General features: G+C 47.5%; 1 protein-coding gene across 6 annotated transcripts in view; it reads right to left on the bottom strand.

The window, feature by feature from the left end:
• The window catches only part of LOC126187518 (neurexin-1a), a 2,258,738-nt gene that overhangs the window by 568,067 nt on the left and 1,667,538 nt on the right, over positions 1-23,133 (bottom strand). The gene's annotated exons all lie outside the window — the stretch shown is intronic.

The raw sequence follows: 23,133 nt of genomic DNA, 5'->3' as shown, positions 1-23,133 counted from the left end.
AGGTAATTTAACTTTCTATCGCTTTCTATCGCTCCATTCCGTGGTACTGAATGTGCTTCACTGTTTCCAGTCTTCCTGCCAGTATATGTGCAAAAGTCACGTCTTTCTACTTCGAGGTTCGACACTGAATTCCTGCACCGTGCGTCACCCTGCATTTCGTTGCAACTCCCTAACAGAGCGACTTCTCTACACACAGAAGAAACATCCGCCAATTGTCTCACGGAGCTTCTGAAGTTATTCTGACAAATTATTTGTGTATATTCCTATAATACTCCCTTAGGGTACACGCTAATCTACTCGGGCGTCTGAAGGCTTCTCCCCGACAACGACGACATGCTGCGTTAAAAGTCTTGCTTTTAGCCTAGTTTTCAAAGTACAGACAATATTTGTATGTAGAACATACGCATTTACTGTCTTTTAAAGGAAACAAACACTATGTTAGTTTGTACCTGCTTATTTAGCAGTTTAATTATTTAATACAAATTTTACATGAGTTGGGATTCTGCTTACTTCCAGGATTCTCTAAATTCACCAGATTCTGTTTACTCTATAACAAAAGCACTACGCACAACACCAAAGGTGAGGCGTCAGTTAGTCCTACAGGAGCGAATAGGTAGACGAGCGCGTCTGCTGTCCACGGTGTCACTACGCTACACTAGTGTAGGTAGTGTAAGGTTAGTGAGAGTGTCAAATACAAGAACACAGAAACAGGATCAGTAAGATACTGTGGGACCAGTTAATTAAGGACATCACTCAGTTCTACAGTTCTAGATTTCTGGACAAATTACCTAAAAAGCAAAAACAAGCCGTGCCGCAGGGCCCAAATTTTTGGGTGTAGAAATGTGTCTGCGATATACGTCCAAGACCCGCCTCTTTCCAGAATTAGACACAAGATTCTGTGCATAGTAGTAACGTATTATCTATTGCACATTTCAGAATAGTACGTAAGAATTGCAACTTTGGGAGGATCTTAATTTTGTAAATATGAATAACGTAAACTTTTTATTGTTTTGAGCCGTCATTCCGTTAGCATGTTGCAACTAAGTCACCGTTTTTCTTCATCTTCGATGAGTGTCTAAACTCACATCGTGTTAGTTACAGGCACACAAGTCAGTTACTGTAGATTTGCCGAAGAAATGGCCTAAAACTGACGAGTCTAGCGGGCGGCATCCATCTCAGCTTTTGGCCACTCCATTCTGCACGAGACTGCCACTCCAGCGATATGCCAGTCCTGTTCCAGCAGCGCTCTCTTTGCCATACGACGCTCACCAGACACGAAATTCGCCACGAGTGTGTATTCGCACATTTTTGTACTTGCAAGTTTAAAAACAAAGGTAGGCCTGGAGATGAAGCTGAAAACGTAATCCTCCTTCATGAAGCAGCGCTGCTTCCCGACGCCTACGAAGGCGTTGCTTTTATATACACTCCTGGAAATTGAAATAAGAACACCGTGAATTCATTGTCCCAGGAAGGGGAAACTTTATTGACACATTCCTGGGGTCAGATACATCACATGATCACACTGACAGAACCACAGGCACATAGACACAGGCAACAGAACATGCACAATGTCGGCATTAGTACAATGTATAACCACCTTTCGCAGCAATGCAGGCTGCTATTCTCCCATGGAGACGATCGTAGAGATGCTGGATGTAGTCCTGTGGAACGGCTTGCCATGCCATTTCCACCTGGCGAATCAGTTGGACCAGCGTTCGTGCTGGACGTGCAGACCGCGTGAGACGACGCTTCATCCAGTCCCAAACATGCTCAATGGGGGACAGATCCGGAGATCTTGCTGGCCAGGGTAGTTGACTTACACCTTCTAGAGCACGTTGGGTGGCACGGGATACATGCGGACGTGCATTGTCCTGTTGGAACAGCAAGTTCCCTTGCCGGTCTAGGAATGGTAGAACGATGGGTTCGATGACGGTATGGATGTACCGTGCACTATTCAGTGTCCCCTCGACGATCACCAGTGGTGTACGGCCAGTGTAGGAGATCGCTCCCCACACCATGATGCCGGGTGTTGGCCCTGTGTGCCTCGGTCGTATGCAGTCCTGATTGTGGCGCTCACCTGCACGGCGCCAAACACGCATACGACCATCATTGGCACCAAGGCAGAAGCGACTCTCATCGCTGAAGACGACACGTCTCCATTCGTCCCTCCATTCACGCCTGTCGCGAAACCACTGGAGGCGGGCTGCACGATGTTGGGGCGTGAGCGGAAGACGGCCTAACGGTGTGCGGGACCGTAGCCCAGCTTCATGGAGACGGTTGCGAATGGTCCTCGCCGATACCCCAGGAGCAACAGTGTCCCTAATTTGCTGGGAAGTGGCGGTGCGGTCCCCTACGGCACTGCGTAGGATCCTACGGTCTTGGCGTGCATCCGTGTGTCGCTGCGGTCCGGTCCCAGGTCGACGGGAGACCTCACGCCCCACGTGTTGAGCAATTCGGCGGTACGTCCACCCGGCCTCCCGCATGCCCACTATACGCCCTCGCTCAAAGTCCGTCAACTGCACATACGGTTCACGTCCACGCTGTCGCGGCATGCTACCAGTGTTAAAGACTGCGATGGAGCTCCGTATGCCACGGCAAACTGGCTGACACTGACGGCGGCGGTGCACAAATGCTGCGGAGCTAGCGCCATCCGACGGCCAACACCGCGGTTCCTGGTGTGTCCGCTGTGCCGTGCGTGTGATCATTGCTTGTACAGCCCTCTCGCAGTGTCCGGAGCAAGTATGGTGGGTCTGACACACCGGTGTCAATGTGTTCTTTTTTCCATTTCCAGGAGTGTAGTTCAGAAATGAGTTTTTCAATTACGATTGAGACTGAATAGGAATCTGTTGAAATGCTACAATGGTTGTATCAACAGACTTTTCTTTTAGCTCTACATTAGCCATTCCTTCATGTTAAACTCGTATGTCGTTCTTTATTCAGTGACATGGTCGTTTAGACGGTTACTGAAACATACAACTGGTGACACAATATGTTTTCAAGTCATCAGTCGTTGCAAAAGGCTCGATGCTGTCTTCATTCTTTGTCTATCTTTTCATCACTTTGTCTATCTTTCCACATCCCACATCCCTGGTAACCTGGTCCACAGACTGTGGTCGCGGTCCGCGTCTAGTACTTCCCCCCCCTCTACTGTTCTGTTCTCCCCGTGGCTGCGGCGATCTAGCGGGCAACGTGACTGAACGCCGACTTCTGGCGGCTGGTGTGGAGCAGCAAGCAGCGAGGGCGCCGTAGTATGTGGTGTTTACACACTCGCGTCCTGCCGAGGACCGTCTCTGCCTCTGCCGCAGGCGCGCCGCTGTCGCCTCGGACGCGCACCGTCTCGCCTGTGATGCGGCTGCCTGCTGTTGACTGCTCACACCCTGCACGTTGGCATTCTTGCTGCGAATGATGCCTCAGCCGGTAGAGCCCGCCGAACTTATCCATCCTGACGTCACTTACTACACTGCTACTCGGCGTGATGCTACGGTCTGGGTTAAGGATGTGGCGTTGTCACTTTTTTTAGTGAGACCGTGCAGAGTTGTTACATTTTTGCCACCGCTTAACGAGCAACTACACGGTTTTACAGCGCAAGGCGTCGTACGGTTAGCTCTTTGTGAATCACTTGCGGCCGTCGTTTACGCATCCTACGTAGCATGGGGGTGTTCCAGCTGTGAGGGAGCCGTGGAGAGGGACGACTGCCCACCGCGACGATGAATGCCGCCTGGTGGGTGGCGTTGCGGCCACGTGACGCGGTGGCAGCAGTGTGCGTGAGGATCAGCCGACAGCAGGGGGGCTCAGCGAAGACGTGGACTGCAAATGGGGACACACACTGAGCTAAGCGACTTTGACGAAGGACAGATTACTTTTACGCAATGTGTGAAAGAGAATGTGATTGAGTATCTCAAAAACGGCATCGACCGAAAGAGGTAGAAGGACAGCTAAACTACCACGACTCCTCACAGAATGTGGGGTTCGGAGGCTCGTCTGCTGTGTACAGTAGGACAGATGGTGATCTGCGACAGCACAGTGGTGGTGCGTGCACGAGTACTTCACAGCACACACGGCCCGTCGTGCATTTTCGAACACGGAGCTCCGCAGCAGGTCACCCCCACGTGCTGACATGTTGACACAGTTACGACCGCAATTCGAGGGGTACCATCGAGATTCGGGATTCGGGATCAAAATGTGTCGGATCTTCATGAGAATCACAAGTGGTTCAAATGGCTCTGAGCACTATGGGACTTAACTTCTGAGGTCATCAGTCCCCTAGAACTTAGAACTACTTAAACCAAACTAACCTAAGGACATAACAAACATCCGTGCCCGAGGCAGGATTCGAACCTGCGACCGTAGCGGTCGCGCGGTTCCAGACTGTAGCGCCTAGAACCGCTCGGCCACTCCGGCCGGCTGAGAATCACATTTTTGCTACACTAGGTCGCCGGTCGAGGTGAAAGGTGCCTCCGTCGTGCAGAGCGCCACGAACACGGGCTGCTGGGAGGCGTCACTCTCCTTCGCTAACAAGGCACCAGCATCCGTTCGTGCTCGACGTCTTCCCCAACGGCGATGTTATCTTTCGGCAGTATAATCATCCGTGTCCCGGGTCCAGAACAGTGCTACAGTGATTTGAGGAGCGTTATACTGAACTCACGTCGATGCCTCGGCAACCAACTGCGCCCGATGTAAATTCTAAGGAACCCGTCTGGGTCGCTATTGGGCGCCACGAGCGGGTACGAAAAGCAGCGGCCCGTTATTTACACGAATTACGTGACCTATGCGTAGACATGTAATGATATATATCTTCAAAAATCTACCAACAAACTGCCGGATCCCTGATCCATAGAATCAGTGATATATTTTGTTCCGAAGACGGACAAAGAAGCCATTAAGCTTCAAGTTTTGCCTCGTAAGTGTATTCGGTAGCTGTAGTGCCGTCTCGCGGCTGCGGATAGCCTCGGAAAAAATTTCACGTTTATAACCTTTGTCCTCTCTCTCTCTCTCTCTCTCTCTCTCTCTCTCTCTCTCTCTCTCTCTCTTTACGGGACGATCAGAGGCTTTTCCTTTTTTGTTCGCGGTGGGAGCCCGAAGTGGTAGCAAAAATCTTTCAGAGTTAACTTTTCAGGTAAATGTCGTGTGACTCGGGGCCCCCTGTCGGGTATACCGTTCGCTGGGTGCAAGTCTTTCGATCTGACGCCCCTTCCGCGACTTGCGCGTCGATGGGGATGGAATGATGGTGATCAGGACAACAGAACACCCAGTCCCTCGGCGGAGAGAATCTCCGACCCAGCCGGGAATCGAAACCGGGCTCTTAGGATTTACATTCTGTGGCGCTGACCACTCAGCTACCTGGGGTGGACAACTTTTCAGGTGAAAGCGGCGGTCGCTCTGGACAGTTTTTGTTTGGATGTTAGATAGATTCTGCGGGTAGTGTCGGTGTTGAAGGGGGCCAACGGCTGAAGTGGAAGAGCTCTAGAGAGGGGAAAAAAAAAATCAGAAAAGCGCGAATTGGAAACCGAGAGGTGGTATCTAATCTCGATCGGAGTAAAGAAAAGGTAATGAAGCAAAAACGTATAGGGGGAAGAAAGAAAGTGCGAGGTCTTCTCAGGCTGCTACGAGACGGACACCGGCGGCGGCTGCGGCGCGCTGGCCACGACCTGCCGGCAGCCAGGCAGGCAGGGCCCAGCCGCCTGCCGCCTCCACCACTCCACGGCTCCAGCGTCACACACTGTGTCTTCCGTACTGCTCTTCCCAGATGTACCAGTAGCCTGTCTGCTCTTCTGATAAGACTCCTCCACAGACTTCATTCGTCATCCATTCGTTTCAGTAATGCCTCATTTCGTATTTTATTTCTCCACTTTGACAGCGCCACATTTCAAACCGCGCAGTTTTTTTTTTTTTTTTCTCCACCAGATTTATGGTGGCACACCTTTCATTTCCATACAGTACAGTGTAACAGGCTAATAGTATCGGGAGTTTGTTTCCCAGTTCTATATCGAAATCCGACACTAGCAGAGCTCATTACTGAGGAAAGCTTTCTTCGTGTGTACCGATCTAAATCTGCTACACTCCTTGCTTCAGCCACCTTTCATATACTTCACTTCTTCACTCTGCTACTTAGTTCGCAGTTTTGATGTTAACTATGTCATTCCCTTTCTAGTTCTCTTAATCACTTTAGTTTTACGTTCCTCGCCTATGAGCCGTATCCTCCCCTCCGTATGCTGCCCATATATAATTCAGCTGGTGTCCTAAGCCTTTCTTGCTCACTGCGAGGAAATCTGTGCCGCCAGTCAACCTTATCATAGCTACTCCTTCCCTCTGTACGTTAACTCCTCTTACGATTTTTTTTTTCTTTACTCGATTCGTCGCCTTTTCGACCCACACGTAGAATTACAGTGGTGACAGTCTTTAACCCCACGTTACCCCAACCTTAACACGATCTTTTCTTTCTTGATCTTTCCAGTATTTTCATTCACTTTTCGAAGATCAGTTGTTCAACGGAAAGATCAGTGCCTGCCAGGTTTCGGATGAATTCCATCTGAGTGCTGAAACAGAAAGCTACACTACAGAAGCTCGGCTGCTGGCGAGAGTACTGCAATACTTGTTCTGGAATACCACAGAGGCTGCGACGGTCTGTTCTGAGAAAGCGTCCTCTTGTAATGTCTGCGCGATGGCTCGATAAGTGATGCTGGGCTACAAAGTGGAACGTAGACTTCTGCGACCGCAAGTTATCCACGGAACTACACGGCTCTCAGCGGAGAAGGGCAGGGCTGGCTACAGCGGGGGTAGGGCGGCGGAAGCGTTACGTGGGTTGGGGAAGGGCGGCTTCTCGGCTTACCAGTGTGCTGTCCGGGCTGAGGAAGGTGATGGGCAGCCACGCCTGCGGGCACAAGAGGCACACACGTCACACACGGCGCAGAGTGCTCGCCACGCAGCCAGTCCCCACTCACGTTCCTGTTCAGCTACTCACTAAAACAGACTTCTGCTTTACCAAAAATTTCCCATTAACTGAAAAAAATGAGCAAATAAACGTAAATAAGCACTGGTGTCCAGTGGTGTACCGGGAGGGGGGCCAATGGGACGAATGTCCCGGGCGAAAAATCTATAGGGTCACAAAAAAATTGTAAGACACAATTTTATCACAAAATATGACAATATTTCAGCGTTCGAATACAGTGCTCATCATAATTAATGTCCTAGATTAATGTTTTTTCGTCGGTTATGAAAGTGCTGTCGCTTGCTTCACGACTCCATTGGCTGTGTCTCTGTTCGTAAATGAAGGTACTCCCTCTTTGCCTAGAACACGACTGAGATCAGAAAAAAGTAGCCTCTACACACAACGCACGAGTAAATAATCCACACTACTATTACAAATACGAAAGTAAGTCTATTACGCTTTCGCGACTAAACCGCTGACCCGATTATAATAAAATTTTGTTTGGAGATACCTTGAACACTGAGGAAGAACATAGGCTCATTCAGAAAGCGTGTAGTACAACATACACTACTGCCCATTAAAATTGCTACACCACGAAGATGACGTGCTACAGACGCGACATTTAACCGACAGGGAGAAAATGCTGTGATATGCAAATGATTAGCTTTCCAGAGTATTCACACAACGTTGGCGCCGGTGGCGACACCTACAACGTGCTGACATGAGGAAAGCTTCCAACCGATTTCTCATACACGAACGGCAGTTGACCGGCGTTGCCTGGTGAAACGTTGTTGTGATGCCTCTTGTAAGGATGAGTAATGCGTACCATCACGTTTCCGACTTTGATGAAGGTCGTATTGTAGCCTATCCCGATTGCGGTTTATCGTATAGCGACATTGCTGCTCGCGTTGGTCGAGATCCAATGACTGTCAGCAGAATGTGGAATCGGTGGGTTCAAGAGGGTAATATGGAACGCCGTGCTGGATTTCAACGGCCTCGCATCACTAGCACTCGAGATGACAGGCATCTTATTCGCAAGGTTGTAACGGATCGTGCAGCCACGTCTCGATCGCTGAGTCAACAGATGGGGACGTTTGCAACACAACAACCTTCTGCACGAACAGTTCGAAGACGTTCGCAGCAGCCTGGACTATCAGCTCGGAGACCATGGTTGCGGTTACCCTTGACGCTACATCACAGGCAGGAGTGCCTGCGATGGTGTACAGAACGAGGAACCTGGGTACACGAATTGCAAAACGTCATTTTTTCGGATGAATCCAGGTTCTTTACACATCATCATGATGGTCGTATCCGTGTTTGGCGACATCGCGGTGAACGGACATTTGAAGCGTGTATTCATCATCGCCATACTAGCGTATCACCCGGCGTGATGGTATGGGGTGCCATTGGTTACACGTCTCGGTCACCCCTTGTTCGCACTGACGGCACTTTGAACAGTGGGCATTACATTTCAGATGTGTTACGACCCGTGGCTCTACCCTTCATTCGATCCCTGCGAAACCCTACATTTCAGCAGGATAATGCACGACCGCATGTTGCAGGTCCTATGGGGGCCTTTCTGAACACAGAAAATGTTCGACTGCTGCCCTGGCCCAGCACATACTGCTAATCTCTCACCAATTGAAAACGTCTAGTCAATGGTGGCCGAGCAACTGGCTCGTCACAATACGCCAGTCACTACTCTTGATGTACTGTGGTATCGTGTTGAAGCTGCATGGGCAGCTGTACCTGTACACGCCATCCAAGCTCTGTTTGACTCCATGCCGAGGCGTATCAAGGCCGTTAATACGGCCAGAGTTGTTCTGGGTAGTGATTTCTCAGGATTTATGCACTCAAATTGCGTGAAAATGTAATGACATGTCATTTCTAGTATAATATATTTGTCGAATGAATACTCCTTTATCATCTGCATTTCTTCTTGGTGAAATTTAATGGCCAGTAGTGTATTTATTCCTCTGAAGAATATAACTCGAAGTACGTCTTTCAAAAAACTATATATGTTCTGCCCGCATCTCGTGGTCGTGCGGTAGCGTTCTCGCTTCCCACGCCCGGGTTCCCGGGTTCGATTCCCGGCGGGGTCAGGGATTTTCTCTGCCTCGTGATGGCTGGGTGTTGTGTGCTGTCCTTAGGTTAGTTAGGTTTAAGTAGTTCTAAGTTCTAGGGGACTTATGACCACAGCAGTTGAGTCCCATAGTGCTCAGAGCCATTTTTTTTATATATTTTCTGACGTTTGAACTTTATCATAACAGTGAAAATACTTTTATTGTTTTATATGTGTGGTGTCACCGCCAGGCACCACACTTGCTAGATGGTAGCTTTTAAATCGGCCGCGGTCCGCTAGTATACGTCGGACCCGCGTGTCGCCACTGTCAGTAATTGCAGACCGAGCGCCACCACACGGCAGGTCTAGAGACAGATCCTAGCACTCGTCCCAGTTGTACAGCCGACTTTGCAAGGAACGGTTCACTGACAACTACGCTCTCATTTGCCGAGACGATAATTAGCATAGCCTTCAGCTACATTTGCTACGACCTAGCAAGGCGCCGTATTCAATTGATATTGAGATTCTATTAATGTATCATGAAGAGCGATGTTCTACAAATATGGATTAAAGTTAAGTATTCCAGAAGCTACGTACTTTTCTTTATAGCATTCATTACGTATCCTGTTTCAGACCTCACGCCAGCCTGCGTGAGTTTAAGCGCGTGCCTTTCGTCTTGTTGCTACACACTAGTGAAATCAAGGACACAGTAAAACTTCTACTCACACACACCTTTATTCTCACACGTCCATTTTACAGTCTCATTGAAATATATCCGCTGCAGAGGGCAGCACAATGTACAGACTTAACACCAACAGATGGCGTAGGAGTCTTCATTCCCCGACATCCTCCCCACCCTGGTCCATCTCGAGGGGGATGACCAACTGGACCGGTCGACAGATCTTCATACCATCTGGCTGGCGGAGGATGATGCACCGTACTTTACTGTCTCTGCCATGCCGCACTTCTTCTACCACAGCCCTCTTCCACAAGTGCCGTGGTTTGTTGTCTTCTAGGAGCAGAACAACCTCTCCAATTCTCGGTTTCCTTTGCGAAGGGTATCCCTTCACCTCATGATATTGTCTTAGCAGCAGGAGGTATTCTGTCTTCCACCTGCGCCAGATGTCGTCATTGACCTTTTGTCTGAGTCGGAACTTCTTGGCAAGGTCCTTTCTAGTTGCTGGCTCTGGCCCACATGGAATTGTCACTACGAAGCCGACACGGAAGCTTGTGAGGAATATACTGATAAATGCAAACGGGCCCTCCGAAAGGCGAAAGGCCTTCTAGGAGGAGCGCGCTCAGGAGACAGAAACGCGACGTCAGCGGCTCAACAACACACCTGTATGGACATAAAATTGCCTACTATCAAACTGCACCCATTTTGAGGGGGCAGCAGGATGACTATCAGTTAGTACGGAAGCTTGGCCGTGGAAAATACAGTGAAGTGTTTGAAGCCATCAATGTAACAAACAGTGAAAAGTGTGTCGTGAAAATTCTGAAACCAGTGAAAAAGAAGAAAATAAAACGAGAGATAAAGATTTTAGAGAATCTGAGAGGTGGAACGAATATCATCACCTTACAAGCTGTTGTGAAAGATCCAGTTTCGAGAACGCCTGCCCTCATATTTGAACATGTTAATAACACGGGCTTCAAACAGAACACCAACAGATGGCGTAGGAGTCTTCATTCCCCGACACGGCTTCCTCTCATTGTGTCTAGGCTGTCTTGTCTAGACACAACAATATGTTCTACATAATACGATTCGACGTAATGAATACTATGTTTATACAATCCTTTATGTGTTTGATCCATGCTTCTGTACTAATACCTGTACTATTAACTGCGAAAGTAAATCTATTGCATTTTCACGACTTTACTGATGAACCGATTCCGATGGCATTTGGCATGGAATCAGCTCGAACCCCGAGGAAGACCACAGGGTACTTTCGAAAGATGTGTGTCTGAGTATTGTTAACATTTTCAAATATGATACACACGAGTGGCACGAAGACAATCCTTGCGCAATGGTCAGCCACTCTTAGTGTGTACGGATTATTCCGTGACACTGCAAATCCAATGTTATCGTGTGCGTGGTTTATGATATTCCTGCACCATCTGGCATGGATGGAAAGTTTTGTTGAAGATACAACAATGAAGTGGGATGGTAAGCCCGGGAACTGTGTTTAAAAGCCCGATGTAGCGCACAGTCGTAAGAGAGCTGAAGCCGCGAACTTACTCGAATCCAACAAAATACGGAACAACCTCACGTCCGCCGTAACTTGGATGCAGTGCGTCAGGCGGTCTCAAGAGCTACAACGACATTAGAGAAGAGTCACGAAGCCGTCGCATTGTAAACGCTGAGCGCCTCGCACCTGTTGCGGACGCTTGAAGGCCCACAGCTGCGGCGTCACTTAACTCTGTACCACAAACAGAGAGTCGAGCGTGGCAGGCTGCATGTAGTGTGAAGAGAGCTATGCGAGAGGCGTTCAATGAATTCGAAAGTAAAATTATATGTACTGACTTGGCAGAAAATCCTAAGAAATTTTGGTCTTATGTCAAAGCGGTAGGTGGATCAAAACAAAATGTCCAGACACTCTGTGACCAAAATGGTACTGAAACAGAGGATGACAGACTAAAGGCCGAGATACTAAATGTCTTTTTCCAAAGTTGTTTCACAGAGGAAGATTGCACTGTAGTTCCTTCTCTAGATTGTCGCACAGATGACAAAATGGTAGATATCGAAATAGACGACAGAGGGATAGAGAAACAATTAAAATCGCTCAAAAGAGGAAAGGCCTCTGGACCTGATGGGATACCAGTTCAATTTTACACAGAGTACGCGAAGGAACTTGCCCCCCTTCTTCTGGCGGTGTACCGTAGGTCTCTAGAAGAGCGTAGCGTTCCAAAGGATTGGAAAAGGGCACAGGTCATCCCCGTTTTCAAGAAGGGACGTCGAACAGATGTGCAGAACTATAGACCTATATCTCTAACGTCGATCAGTTGTAGAATTTTGGAACACGTATTGTGTTCGAGTATAATGACTTTTCTGGAGACTAGAAATCTACTTTGTAGGAATCAGCATGGGTTTCGAAAAAGACGGTCATGTGAAACCCAGCTCGCGCTATTCGTCCACGAGACTCAGAGGGCCATAGACACGGGTTCACAGGTAGATGCCGTGTTTCTTGACTTCCGCAAGGCGTTCGATACAGTTCCCCACAGTCGTTTATTGAACAAAGTAAGAGCATATGGACTATCAGACCAATTGTGTGATTGGATTGAGGAGTTCCTAGATAACAGGACGCAGCATGTTATTCTCAATGGAGAGAAGTCTTCCGAAGTAAGAGTAATTTCAGGTGTGCCGCAGGGGAGTGTCATAGGACCGTTGCTATTCACAATATACATAAATGACCTGGTGGATGACATCGGAAGTTCACTGAGGCTTTTTGCAGATGATGCTGTGGTGTATCGAGAGGTTGTAACAATGGAAAATTGTACTGAAATGCAGGAGGATCTGCAGCGAATTGACGCATGGTGCAGGGAATGGCAACTGAATCTCAATGTAGACAAGTGTAATGTGCTGCGAATACACAGAAAGATAGATCCTTTATCATTTAGCTACAAAATAGCAGGTCAGCAACTGGAAGCAGTTAATACCATAAATTATCTGGGAGTACGCATTAGGAGTGATTTAAAATGGAATGATCATATAATGTTGATCGTCGGTAAAGCAGATGCCAGACTGAGATTCATTGGAAGAATCCTAAGGAAATGCAATCCGAAAACAAAGGAAGTAGGTTACAGTACGCTTGTTCGCCCACTGCTTGAATACTGCTCAGCAGTGTGGGATCCGTACCAGATAGGGTTGATAGAAGAAATAGAGAAGATCCAACGGAGAGCAGCGCGCTTCGTTACAGGATCATTTAGTAATCGCGAAAGCGTTACGGAGATGATAGATAAACTCCAGTGGAAGACTCTGCAGGAGAGACGCTCAGTAGCTCGGTACGGGCTTTTGTCAAAGTTTCGAGAACATACCTTCACCGAAGAGTCAAGCAGTATATTGCTCCCTCCTACGTATATCTCGCGAAGAGACCATGAGGATAAAATCAGAGAGATTAGAGCCCACACAGAGGCATACCGACAATCCTTCTTTCCACGAACAATACGAGACTGGAATAGAAGGGAGAACCGATAGAGGTACTGAAGGTACCCTCCGCCACACACCGTCAGGTGGCTTGCGGAGTATGAATGTAGATGTAGATGTAGATTAAGTTAACCACAAATCAGTGTGTGAGGTCTTCCTACCAGAGGATTACGTACCAGTCATTTCTCCCTTCCATTTTAATGCGTTATGGTACCTACATTTTTGATGCATCCCCCAGCGATAACTGGTTTGTGGTTAACATAGTCTCTACACCACTGTATACGCAGGCATCTCGTAAAATTAGTTGCTTAGTTACTCATCATCGCTCATCATAACAAAACTACTCACATGCGAGCGAATCAGAATAATGCATGACAGTTTATTGATAAACGAGTTTCTCAACAGCTTTTTTACTGCCAGCGCCAACCGATGTCTCACATAATTCGTTACCAGATACGCAGACTGACTTCATTCTCCCTTGCGATTCAGTCGGTATTTGCTTTCCTCGATCAAACTGTTTTCGCGCTCAACTACGTCAGTGGTCAGGGGTAGCAGTGCTCTTTTATTTCAGTTCTGTCCCGATACGAGGGACCCCTGCCATTACTCGAGTTTACAAGAGCTCCTGTGCCTCGCTGCTCTCGGCTCCAGCCTCTTCCACGGGCCGGGCGCGCTGACGGCCACTGGGCAGCAGAGTTCTCCACACCGCCAGCAGTCAGCGGACAGCACGGATCAGCCCTCCCAGCTCAGCGCGAGGCCGAGCGTCCAGTTTGTAAGTAGGCTGTTTAGGTTCTTATATTGCTGCATCAAACCAGTCTCAGGACTGAAGACCACAACAACAACAACAACATTGGTAACGCCGCCGCCACGTAGCGCTCTCTGTATGAAAATCACTGGCTGTGCTGTGTGCAGTCTGTGGCTAGTTTGCATTGTTGTCTGCCATTGTAGCGTTGGGCAGCGGCAGCTGAATGTGAACAGCGCGTAGCGTTGCGCAGTTGGAGGTGAGCCGCCAGCTGTGGTGCATGTGGGGAGAGAGATGGCGGAGTTTTGAAATTTGTTACACTGGATGTCATGAACTGATATATATATATATATATATATATTATGACTATTAAGGTAAATACATTGTTTGTTCTCTACAAAAATCTTTCATTTGCTAACTATGCCTATCAGTAGTTAGTGCCTTCCGTAGTTTGAATCTTTTATTTAGCTGGCACTAGTGGCGCTCGCTGTATTGCAGCAGTTCGAGTAATGAGGATTTTTGTGAGGTAAGTGATTTGTGAAAGTTATAGATTAATGTTTATCAGGGCCTTTCTTTTGTAGGGATTTTTGAAAGTCAGATTGCGTTGCGCTAAAAATATTGTGTGTCAGTTTAAGCACAGTCATGTATAATTTTTTCAAAGGGGACGTTTCAAGTTCACACAGCACGGGGCGAGACGGCATGTTTGGAGAGGCGGAATCCTGTCGAGTCGGAGCCACCACTGGCACAAACTACCGGTTCGCCCTGCCGCTGGACAGAAATGCTGGTATGCTGGCAAATCTGAGCTTAAGAAAACTTCCGCCAGTTTTTCCGTGGGAAGAACAGTCCGAAAAGCACCGAAACGCATGCTTTCCTTGGCGTCAGAATGTGATTTCGTGCCTTTTCAGGATGCGAAAGCACGTTTCTTATTGGTTTTTGGCATCTAAATGTTGGTACTCGACAGCGAGGGCCCCCTCCTCTTATTGCAGGGGCATTTATTATTTTCTGTTTTTAGTGGAGACTCGTCGAGACTTGGCCTCGTGCACCAGTCTCAGGATCGCTAAGACTGTAATAAGCAGATGTGGACTCGGGCCTCGTGACAAGTCGCTACACTTTGATTTAGCACCCTCGGGGCTCGGGGCTCGGATGGATTTTTCGCGCTCGCCTCGTGGCAGCTGCGTGTGCACCACACAGGCCTCGCCAGCTCGCCCTGCGCCAGCCAGCGGCACCGCAGGCACGGCAGGCGGGCTGTGCGATCGCTCGGCGCAACGAGTTTGGGCCGTCTGAGCAGAGGTGAGTTCATTCCGCTAATCTCTTACCGTAACAGGCGCTTTACGCAACTTTTTACAAGGCGACAGAAAAATACGGGGACACAGATTTACTTCGATGCATATGCTACTTCGATGTTAAATTAAATGTTAATGTGCTTCACAAACAAGTTTTTTCCCTTAATTAAGAATACCTATGAACGGACCGAAGCTTTCAGGACTGTCCATCGAGTAAGTTTACTTACACGATGTACAGTCGCCGCAATGATCAAATGGTATGTGCGTATGTAGTCGTCTCAGGTTTTGTGAGAGAAAATATTAGTAAATTACAGTTCCGGTGCAAAGATGGCCTTTTGCGACGGAACCTGGCCCCGTGCAGGCTCTAACACTCGTAAAGCCGCACAGACGAATGTCTAATCGTGCATATATGTACACTATAAACACAAATTTCCAAAGTTGTTAAAATTATGAAATTTCTCCCCTTTGAACGAATATTTCTTTATACGACAGTATTCTTTAACAAAACAACCACTTTCGTATTTCTATTCACAAGATATTACGCCTCAGTGTTTAAGTAAACTTAATTCTTAGTTCCATAACGGCTACCACACAACAATACGATTACATCCGCTCCGGCCGCAAGCCCTTCTATTCCACTATCTCAAGCCACAGCAAAAAAAGTGTTATTAATACAGTGTAGAGAATGCTATGGCAGCAAACAATAGCAGCGTCTACACAAAGTTTATTCTCGCAGTCACTGTCTTTCGATTCCACCAATATGTTAGTTCTAAAGCTCATATGAAACCAAGTAAGACCTCAGTCACAAATATCAATTCAAAATTGAGCAGGTTCCGACGCTACTATGAGTATCGTCTTCAGAATTAAACTAACTGTTCCAAAATATAATAGGTATGTAAGACAGTAATAAACTAAAGTGTGTGCTGACTCGAAAGAGATGCAGTACTTACAAGTCACATTCTAAAAAAATATCTAAGCGGGAAAGACGACGTCATGAAAAGTTGTAAATAAGATAAGATGGCGAGCCGCTAAGGGCTGCTCGTACCTGAGTGAACACGGATTGTAACAAGACTGAGGTGCCCACCTTAGAAAGTATGGGCAAGTACACATGGTGTTGCTACGAGCGCCATCTAGTAGCCGCAGAAACAACTAGGCTTATGTACATTCAAAATTAGACACATGAAATTGTAATGAAGCTGATTCAGGCATAACGTAAGCACTAATAATAATAATAATAATAAGATGAAGTTACATATTTATCTGCTTTAAACAGAGATAGATTTTGTAACGTAAAAAAAGTCAGTTATGACATATAAGAACACAGCAAAGGCGTAACAGGAAAATAACATTTCGGCAAACTGCATGAGGAAATCTGAATCAAAGATCAAGCAACAGCTTTATACAGTCGAAAAAGTGTTTATTTCGCAGCTGCAGCTTTTGTCAACTTCTCTGTGACGGCGTAAATTTTCAGCTAACCAGTACTACATATTGAAACTATGCTCCTTCCATAAACAAAATGTTGCATAAAAAAGCTGCATCATTTTGCACCATTCTGAGATGACAACAGCAGCCGATTGCTTGCTTGCTTCATTGCCATGAAGATATTGTTGAACTGAAACGTGTTAAAAGGATGAAATACCTTGGCACGTTCCTTATGCTGACCGCACCCAGGTGTCCAATCTGCCTCATTGGGACATACACCCCTGGAAATTGAAATAAGAACACCGTGAATTCATTGTCCCAGGAAGGGGAAACTTTATTGACACATTCCTGGGGTCAGATACATCACATGATCACACTGACAGAACCACAGGCACTTAGACACAGGCAACAGAGCATGCACAATGTCGGCACTAGTACAGTGTATATCCACCTTTCGCAGCAATGCAGGCTGCTATTCTCCCATGGAGACGATCGTAGAGATGCTGGATGTAGTCCTGTGGAACGGCTTGCCATGCCATTTCCACCTGGCGCCTCAGTTGGACCAGCGTTCGTGCTGGACGTGCAGACCGCGTGAGACGACGCTTCATCCAGTCCCAAACATGCTCAATGGGGGACAGATCCGGAGATCTTGCTGGCCAGGGTAGTTGACTTACACCTTCTAGAGCACGTTGGGTGGCACGGGATACATGCGGACGTGCATTGTCCTGTTGGAACAGCAAGTTCCCTTGCCGGTCTAGGAATGGTAGAACGATGGGTTCGATGACGGTTTGGATGTACCGTGCACTATTCAGTGTCCCCTCGACGATCACCAGTGGTGTACGGCCAGTGTAACAGATCGCTCCCCACACCATGATGCCGGGTGTTGGCCCTGTGTGCGTCGGTCGTATGCAGTCCTGATTGTGGCGCTCACCTGCACGGCGCCAAACACGCATACGACCATCATTGGCACCAAGGCAGAAGCGACTCTCATCGCTGAAGACGACACGTCTCCATTCGTCCCTCCATTCACGCCTGTCGCGACACCACTGGAGGCGGGCTGCACGATGTTGGGGCGTGAGCGGAAGACGGCCTAACGGTGTGCGGGACCGTAGCCCAGCTTCATGGAGACGGTTGCGAATGGTCCTCGCCGATACCCCAGGAGCAACAGTGTCCCTAATTTGCTGGGAAGTGGCGGTGCGGTCCCCTACGGCACTGCGTAGGATCCTACGGTCTTGGCGTGCATCCGTGCGTCGCTGCGGTCCGGTCCCAGGTCGACGGGCACGTGCACCTTCCGCCGACCACTGGCGACAACATCGATGTACTGTGGAGACCTCACGCCCCACGTGTTCAGCAATTCGGCGGTACGTCCACCCGGCCTCCCGCATGCCCACTATACGCCCTCGCTCAAGGTCCGTCAACTGCACATACGGTTCACGTCCACGCTGTCGCGGCATGCTACCAGTGTTAAAGACTGCGATGGAGCTCCGTATGCCACGGCAAACTGGCTGACACTGACGGCGGCGGTGCACAAATGCTGCGCAGCTAGCGCCATTCGACGGCCAACACCGCGGTTCCTGGTGTGTCCGCTGTGCCGTGCGTGTGATCATTGCTTGTACAGCCCTCTCGCAGTGTCCGGTGGGTCTGACACACCGGTGTCAATGTGTTCTTTTTTCCATTTCCAGGAGTGTATTTCTCTTCACTTGTCGTTCTCTTTCGTTCGTGTATTTTGTTCTTCACAACTCCAGTTCCGTTATACTTTTCTCTGCAGTGCTTGCAAAGATCAACCATGCGGCTGTGGAACCTATCAGCTTATAAACTGCACCACTGATCTACACGTTGTAAAATCCGCTGTAAACGAAGACCGTAATCATTTTCCTTTTTCCGACAGTCGTATACTTTGCGATGGTCTCAACAGTTTCACGAGCAACTTGTGGGATCGCTTCAGCAGAGGCTCGTGACTTGAAGCGCGCAGGTAAACGTACTTGAGTCACCAGTTCAGAAGTTTCTCTCTGAACCCTCTTCTGAGGGTGCAGCCTAAGTTTGCGGCGCTGTTATAGCGTTACTGTTTGCTCAAGTTTCACATATGCTATGCCATTGAAGCCCTCTTGACGATTCTTTCCAATGCCACAAGGAAAACCTATCTGACTCCATTTTTTTTTAAAAAAAAGAAGGAACACGAAGTCGATATCATAACCCGGTAGCGATTACCGTTCAGAATTGCTCGTGTACGTTGTAAAATTCATCACATTGTCCACCCCTCGACATATTTACTTGCTCTGGATACGTTTGGGGTCGCTGCCTCGCCGTGAGTATTTACACAAAGGCAAAGCAAGGAACAGACCGCCAGTGACGACGTGCGTGTGAACCCTTGTCACGTACCCTGTCTTATGAGAGACAGCTTTTATTTTTTTATTTTTTTTTCTATTTACACGGCAAATTCCGTAGGACCAAATTGAGGAGCAAATCTTAAATGTCACGGAACGTGTTAGTACATGAAATTACAACATAACAGATAAAAATAAAATGTTTATGAACCCGAAAAAAGTCAGTCCATAAGTTTAAGTGAACGTAGTCAACAATACAACAAGAATCAGCTTAATTTTTCAAGCAACTCCTCGACAGACTAAAAGCAGTGACCCATGAGGAAACTCTTCAGTTTCGATTTGAAAGCGCGAGGATTACTGCTAAGATTTTTGAATTCGATTGTTAGCTTATTGAAAATGGATGCAGCAGTATACTGCACTCAATTTCTGCATGAGAGTCACGGAAGTTCGATCGAAATGCAGGTTTGATTTCTGCCGAGTATTAACTGAGTGAAAGCTGCTTGTTCTTGCGAATAAGCTAATATTATTAACAAGAAATGACAGTAAGGAATACATATATTCAGAAGTCAATGTAGCCGGCCGCGATGGTCTAGCGGTTCTGGCGCTGCAGTCCGGAACCGCGGGACTGCTACGGTCGCAGGTTCGAATCCTGCCTCGGGCATGGGTGTGTGTGATGTCCTTAGGTTAGTTAGGTTTAAGTAGTTCTAAGTTCTAGGGGACTTATGACCTAAGATGTTGAGTCCCATAGTGCTCAGAGCCATTTGAACCATTTTTGAAGTCAATGTCAAAATACCCAGACTCGTGAACATGGGTCGACAAGAGGTTCTTGAACTTACACCACTTATTGCCCGAACCGCCTGTTTCTGAGCCAAAAATATGCTTTTAGAATGGAAAGAGTTACCCCAAAACATAATACCATACGACATGAAAATAAGTAAAGTAGGCTACTTTTCGTGTCGGACGATCACTCACTTCAGATACCGTTTGAATAGTAAAAATGATAGTATTAAGTACAAGATCCTGAAAGTGGGCTTTCCACGACAGCTTACTCTCTATCTGAACACCTAGAAAATTGAACTGTTCAGTTTCACTACTCACATGCCCGTCCTGTGAAACTAAAACGTTAGGTTTTGTTGAATTGTGTGTTAGAAACTGTAAAAACTGCACCTTCTTGTGATTTAGCGTTAGTTTATTCCCTACAAGTCATGAACTTAGGTCATGAGCTCCACTATTTGAAACCGAGCCCGAGTTGTACACAACATCCTTTCTACCAAGCTAGTGTCATCAGCAAACAGAAATATTTTAGAGTTTCCTGTAATACTACAGGGAATGTCATTTAGATAAAAAAAGGAACAGGAGAGGCCCCAACACCCCCCCCCCTTTGACCCCCCAATCAGAATCCACATCACATCCATTCTCAACGTTGTGAATAATTACCTGTTGCTGTCTGTTGCTAAAGTAAGAGGTGAAGCAATTGTGAGCTACTCCGCATATTCTGTAATGGTCCAACTTCTGGAGCAATATTTTGTGATCAACATAATAAACGCCTTAGTTAAATAAAAAAAATATGCCTACCGTTCGAAACCTTTTGTTTAACCCACACATAAAAGAGAATATAGCATTTTCAGTTGTTGAACGACTTCTAAAGCCGAACAGTACATTTGATACCAAAAAATGATCAATTATTCTTACATACACAGCCTTTTCAACAACTTTAGCAAAAACTAATGGCACAGAAGGAGGTCTATAACTGTCTACATTATACCTTTCTCCCTTTTTATGAAGCAGCTTTACTACTGAGTACTTTAATCGTTCAGGAAACTGACCACTCCTAAAGGAAACAAATACGGCTCAATACAGGGCTAACACGTGGAGCACAGTACTTTAATATTCTGCTAAGTACTGCAGCGTAACCATGAAAGTCCTCAGTCTTCAGTGATTTAATTATTGACTCAATCTCCCCATTGTCTGTATCACAAAGGAGCATTTCAGATATCAAACTCGGACAGGCATTTGCTAAGAATGTTGTATGATTCCCTGTAGAAACTAATTTTTTTATTTAATTCACCAGCAATGCTCAGAGAATGATTGTTAAATACTGTACATATATCTGATTTATCAGTAACAGAAATATTTTTACTACGAAGTGACTTTATATCGTCGAATTTGTGCTGCTGACCAGACACTTCCTCCACAACTGAGCGTATGCTTTTAATTTTATCCTGTGAATTAGCTATTCTATTTGCATACCACATACTTTTTGCCTTGCTAATAACACTTGAAGCACCTTACAATACTGTTTGTAATGGGCTGCTGTAGCTTGATTGTGACCAATTCTAACATTTTGATGTAATTCCCACTTTCTTCTACACTCCTGGAAATTGAAATAAGAACACCGTGAATTCATTGTCCCAGGAAGGGGAAACTTTATTGACACATTCCTGGGGTCAGATACATCACATGATCACATTGACAGAACCACAGGCACATAGACACAGGCAACAGAGCATGCACAATGTCGGCACTAGTACAGTGTATATCCACCTTTCGCAGCAATGCAGGCTGCTATTCTCCCATGGAGACGATCGTAGAGATGCTGGATGTAGTCCTGTGGAACGGCTTGCCATGCCATTTCCACCTGGCGCCTCAGTTGGACCAGCGTTCGTGCTGGACGTGCAGACCGCGTGAGACGACGCTTCATCCAGTCCCAAACATGCTCAATGGGGGACAGATCCGGAGATCTTGCTGGCCAGGGTAGTTGACTTACACCTTCTAGAGCACGTTGGGTGGCACGGGATACATGCGGACGTGCATTGTCCTGTTGGAACAGCAAGTTCCCTTGCCGGTCTAGGAATGGTAGAACGATGGGTTCGATGACGGTTTGGATGTACCGTGCACTATTCAGTGTCCCCTCGACGATCACCAGTGGTGTACGGCCAGTGTAGGAGATCGCTCCCCACACCATGATGCCGGGTGTTGGCCCTGTGTGCCTCGGTCGTATGCAGTCCTGATAGTGGCGCTCACCTGCACGGCGCCGAACACGCATACGACCATCATTGGCACCAAGGCAGAAGCGACTCTCATCGCTGAAGACGACACGTCTCCATTCGTCCCTCCATTCACGCCTGTCGCGACACCACTGGAGGCGGGCTGCACGATGTTGGGGCGTGAGCGGAAGACGGCCTAACGGTGTGCGGGACCGTAGCCCAGCTTCATGGAGACGGTTCCGAATGGTCCTCGCCGATACCCCAGGAGCAACAGTGTCCCTAATTTGCTGGGAAGTGGCGGTGCGGTCCCCTACGGCACTGCGTAGGATCCTACGGTCTTGGCGTGCATCCGTGCGTCGCTGCGGTCCGGTCCCAGGTCGACGGGCACGTGCACCTTCCGCCGACCACTGGCGACAACATCGATGTACTGTGGAGACCTCACGCCCCACGTGTTGAGCAATGCGGCGGTACGTCCACCCGGCCTCCCGCATGCCCACTATACGTCCTCGCTCCAAGTCCGTCAACTGCACATACGGTTCACGTCCACGCTGTCGCGGCATGCTACCAGTGTTAAAGACTGCGATGGAGCTCCGTATGCCACGGCAAACTGGCTGACACTGACGGCGGCGGTGCACAAATGCTGCGCAGCTAGCGCCATTCGACGGCCAACACCGCGGTTCCTGGTGTGTCCGCTGTGCCGTGCGTGTGATCATTGCTTGTACAGCCCTCTCGCAGTGTCCGGTGGGTCTGACACACCGGTGTCAATGTGTTCTTTTTTCCATTTCAAGGAGTATATATGATATCCTTATCCCTCTAGTCAGCCATCCGGGTTGCCTATTACCGCTAGTGTCCCCTTTAGAACGTTCTAATGGGAAGCAACTCTCAAACAGCATAAGAAGTGTGTTAAGAAAAGCATTATATTTATCAACTATGTTATTGGCACTATAAACATCCTGCCACTCTTGTGCCCTGACAAGGTTTAAAAAACTCTCTACTGCTGTTGGATTAACATTGCTGCATAGTTCGTAATTATATGTGACAATTGTTTGACTACAAAAACCTTTTAGCGTTAAAATTTGTGCATCATGGTCTGAAAGGCTATTCACCCTTTTATTAACAGAATGCTCATCTAGTAATGAAGAGTGAATAAAAATATTGCCTATGACTGTGCTACTGTTCCCCTGCACCCTAGTTGGAAAAAAAACACCGTCTGCATCAGGGCATATGAATTTAGGAGATCTACCAAC

Source organism: Schistocerca cancellata, chromosome 5 (genome assembly GCF_023864275.1).
Source record: "Schistocerca cancellata isolate TAMUIC-IGC-003103 chromosome 5, iqSchCanc2.1, whole genome shotgun sequence".
In the NCBI taxonomy this organism is placed as follows: domain Eukaryota; kingdom Metazoa; phylum Arthropoda; class Insecta; order Orthoptera; family Acrididae; genus Schistocerca; species Schistocerca cancellata.
This window is presented reverse-complemented; position numbering and strand designations above follow the sequence as displayed.